The 4,766-nt window shown below is 38.7% G+C and overlaps 1 long non-coding RNA gene across 1 annotated transcript; it reads left to right on the top strand.

Annotated features, from left to right (window-relative positions):
- Positions 1–814: 814 nt before the first annotated feature.
- Positions 815–4,317, top strand: LOC145291163 (uncharacterized). The gene is made up of 2 exons (XR_013869341.1): positions 815–2,799; positions 3,873–4,317. It is a non-coding gene; the product is annotated as an uncharacterized LOC145291163 (long non-coding RNA).
- Positions 4,318–4,766: the final 449 nt, after the last annotated feature.

Below are 4,766 nucleotides of genomic sequence, written 5' to 3'. Positions count from 1 at the left end.
ATAAAGTTGTCAATGTTTTGGATTGAACATTTCATGACTTTGAAATATCTGCCCAAGGTAGTGTGGCAATGGACAGAAAGTATAGACAGAAAATCACTAGCTATGCTCCAATAAATTAAATTTTCTTTTTTTTGTGTGTGTATTGATATTCATATTAAAAACCCTTTCTTCTATTTAATTAAAAAGAAAATACAACTTTGTTATATATGGGTTGTGAAATTGCATTCATCTGAAAAAGATCTAGCTAATTTGCATATTCTTTTTAATATTCATTTTAATTAATTCCCTATCAGTTTTCTTTTTTTTGGTTTTCTCCTGTGATCATCTTGAGTTAACTATTACGTGTAATTATATTCATGCAGATATTCTACATGATTTATATTTGCATAATATTTGGAAAAAGGTTATAGTGAGCACAAACCTCTTTATATATGTATATTTATGTATGTGTGTATATATTTGTTTAAAAGATTTTGCCTACCAAAGTCCTCTGTCAGTTTTTGACCTACAGTCATAAAACATAATATATAGGGTATTCAAACCCATGCAAAACTTTATATTTGGGTTTTAGCAAACTGGTGCAAAAGGGTGAAAATTTAAAAAAAAAAAAAAAAAAAAAAAAAAAGGAATTTTCCAGGTGATGGTTGAACGGCGGCATTACAAATATGCATAACGTATTGGTTCATGTTTTTATTTTTAGCGTTGCAGCAAACATGTCTTCATAGCTCAAGCATTAACGTCAAAGGAAAAAGTAAATTGTAAGCTAAATGTTTTGGTTTCTAGTCTCGGTGATGGCACATGAGTCCTTTTTTTTTTTTTTTTTTTTTTTTTTTTTTTTTAAATCATTACTATATATTGGGTCCAATTATTTATTCATTTATCTATTTATTTTCCAAAGTTTCACGGTCCTGGATATGACCTTAAACTATATCCAGTGGTGAGGCCCCAGCAGGCTTTGGGGAGTGTGGAGCCACCTTTTAATTGCCATTGCTTCCAGGACCACTCTGAGCCGGAGTGGTAGTACCTGTTAGGGTCCCAACTATGGGTTAGAAATCGACTTGAAAACAACAAATATATTCTATTAAAAATATTTTCTTTAAAATCTTTGGATTCGGCATTAAATAACCTGAAAAGGGTTGATATGCCGTAAAACAAAAACAACCAATCAACCAAAGTTTCACATTCTAATATCTGATCCAATGTAATAGTCTTGTAGCTAAAACTTGTCAGTGAAGGATGTTCTCCGGAGGTTTGAGATATATGATTTATGATTTCACACTTTAAAAAAATTATTTTGAACAAACCGGGGCCTTTTTAGATCAGGGTGCAAACATGAGGTCACAATCGAGAATTGCCAGGGTCAAACAAGTCCAACTTGCCTCCTCTCTTGAGGCTTGTATTCACGAACATCCGTGGGCTTAGAACTAATTTAGCTGATGTTGAAGCATTTCTTCTAACAAATACCCCGGATATCTTGGCAGTAAGTGAGACTAACTTACACCCCTCCATTCCCTTTAACTACTTTAACATGCCTGGATATCTCCCACTCTGCCGTAAGGACTCTGACAGATATATGCACGGACTTGGAGTCTACATTCGTAATACCTTTCCTTTGACTAGAAACAAACTGAGAATCTGACAATCAAGCCTTTATGTGCTTTAGACTAAATATGCAACTTAACATGAGCTACTTTTATTTTCTCTACCACTCTCCATCGACCCAGGACTGCACCACAATAAACAAAGTCTCTGACAGCATAGACACAGCACTCTCCCTCGACACTAGCGCACAAGTACATATATTTGGTGACTTTAATGTCCACCACAAAAACTGGCTTGGATTCTCTACTTACACAGATACAGCAGGCAGCACAACACATAGCTTCTCTGTATCTCACTCCCTATCACAAATGGTTACGTTTCCAACCTGTTTCCCTGACCAGCAAGAACAACACACATCATTTCTAGATCTGTTTCTGACCACAGTTCCCGATGATTGTATAACGAATGCCGACAGCCCACTTGGGAACGCTTATCATGCAGTGATAATGGTTGAAATCGCCCTAAACTCTAGAGCCAAAACTGAAGAGCCAATGCTCAAAACGAGATATTATAAAAGGCTGACTGGGAAGGAATCAGACCTTTTCAGAGATGCCCCATGGAAAAATATTTTTTCTTTTCCTGCTGAACAGTATGCAAATGAGACCACTGAATGGTTCAAAACTGCAATTGAAGCACATGTTCCCATGCGGAAATTTTATAGCAAGCCTCACTCTCCACAACGGTTTACTTCTACTTGCGCAACTGCCATTGCTCAAAGGCAGCATGCATACCGCAGATTTAACCGACATAAGTCCAGTTCAAACAGACAGAAGTATATAGAAGCTAGAAGTAATGTTAAGAAAGAAATAGCGACAGCTAAAAGAGAATTTACTGAACCACTAAAAATGCATTGAAGCACAAAAACTAGGAATTCGTGACTTCTGGAAAATCTACAACAGTGTAGTAAATAATGGGCAATCAACAATTCCCCCATTGTCCAACAATCATGAAGTTATTTGCTCAGCAACCAAGAAGGTTAACATGCTTGCCAGGCAGTTTGCCTCAAACTCCACACTGGACCCTTCCAACCACCTCCTACCTGACTTTCCTTTGTGGATAGACGCCATGCTAAACGATCTGAAAATCACCCCTGCTCAGGTGCATGCTATCATTAAAAACCTTGACACTTCAAAAGCATGTAGACCTGATCTCATTCCAGCTGTGCTATTAAAAAAGTGCTCAGCCGAAGTAGCTCCAGTTCTCTCCAAACTCTACAACAAATGCCTTAATGAATCTTGCTTTCCGGGCTGTTGGAAAACTGCTTCTGTGGTACCAGTATTCAAGAATTCTGTCGAAAGAACTGACCCATTAAATTATCGCCCCATTAGCCTCCTCCCACTTTTTGCCAAAATATTTGAGACTTTAATTAACCATGTTCTAGTCCATCACCTTACAGATGCTAAACTTCTGACTGACCAACAATATGGATTTAGACTAGCCCATTCCACAGCAGACATCCTAACTGTAATCTCTGAACGTATATACCACTCACTGGACAAAGCGGGGGAGGGAAGAGCAGTAGCTCTAGATATATCTAAGGCTTTTGACAGGGTATGGCATGAGGGTCTCCTCAGGAAAATTAAATCATACGGTATCACTGGTAGAATACTTAACATAATTAAATCTTTCTTAGATAAGAGAAAAATCTATGTTGTCTTCGACGGTTGTACATCTAAACAATATGATATAAATGCGAGGGTGTCCCAAGGGTCTATCCTTGGACCTCTATTGTTCCTAATATTTATAAATGACCTCCCTCACAAAATTGTCTGTGATGGGTATATATGCTGACACTACACTCTATAACAGGCACGACAGGAAAACAAATGAACACATATCTAAAGAAATGGCAGAAACACCAGAGGATGACATCCAATCTGTAGTGGAATGGGGACAAAAATGGATGGTCACATTCAATGCCGCCAAGACTAAACTTGTTTCCTTCAATAATTACAAGAAACCTTCTCTATCACCAATAGCAATCGCCAACGACTCTTTATCTGAGAGTAGATCTTTCAAACTCCTTGACCTAACGTTCACAGGAAACATGAGTTGGAACAATTACATTGAAAGCATTGCCAGGGCCGCTGCGAAGAAGGCAGGCTCTCTCTACTGTGCTAGAAAACTGCTAACACCCGAAAGTATCCTATACCTCTATAAGGCCACCACTCGCCCATGTATGGAGTATTGCTGTCATATTTGGGCTGGTGCATCTGCTACTAGTCTCTCGCTCCTAGACAAGGTTCAAAGGAGAGTCGCCAATCTGATAGGTCCTGAACTGGCATCTAAGCTTCAGCCTCTTACCCATCGATGAAATGTTGCATCCCTCTGCCTGTTCTACAAGTACTTTAATGGTGAATGCTCTGACGAACTGCAAGCACTTGTGCTCCCACGACGTAAACACCCTCGACAAACCCGACAGGCAGCTAAATCCCACTCCCACACAGTAGAGATCCCTAGATGTAAAAGATCTTTCTACTCTAGTAGTTTCTTCCCCAGAACCGCTAGACTTTGAAATTCCATTCCAGGTCCCTGCTTCCCCAACTGTACTGACGTGCAGAAGTTCAAGTGTAACATGAATCGACATCTTGCTGGCCAAATCCATACATAGTACCCCAGTAGTTGTTGCCCCTGATAGTAGCCTCCTACACCAAGGTGGCAATATGCCTTGTTTGGGGTGAAAATGTAATAAAAAAAAATAAAAAAAAATAATAATTCAGCATTTCCAAATGGTCATCCGAGTATTGGTTAAGCATTATGCTACTTTCGTAATGTAACGAGAACCGGTGTGTCAACAGGATTATGCTGTATATTTCAGTGATTGGAAGGTGAAAAAGCAGATCAGTCAACTGGCTTTTCTATTTACTAAGAATCAAGTATTTCTGAGTTTGTGCCAGCCTTGTTTGTTTGGAAAAGCTACTGTCCTACTTGCTCCGTAGACACACCAAAAAAGACTGCAGCTCCTCACCTGACAAGCATGACTGTTATCTGGAACGAGTTAGGGATCTTTAGATCTTCAGACAAACGTTGATAACGGACGATGTTTTGTTCAACTGAGTCTGATCTCTGACATCAGAAGTTTGTAATATTTGAGTGGAGTCGGGTTTAAAAAATTGTAATGTCTTTTCTTGTCAATTCTAATGCTACGAAAATAGTCTTACTTT

The sequence above is a fragment of the Euprymna scolopes genome, chromosome 12 (assembly GCF_053919585.1).
Source record: "Euprymna scolopes isolate OS-2025 chromosome 12, ASM5391958v1, whole genome shotgun sequence".
In the NCBI taxonomy this organism is placed as follows: domain Eukaryota; kingdom Metazoa; phylum Mollusca; class Cephalopoda; order Sepiida; family Sepiolidae; genus Euprymna; species Euprymna scolopes.
The sequence above is the reverse complement of the archived record's forward strand: the minus strand, read 5'-3'. Positions and strand labels throughout refer to the sequence as shown.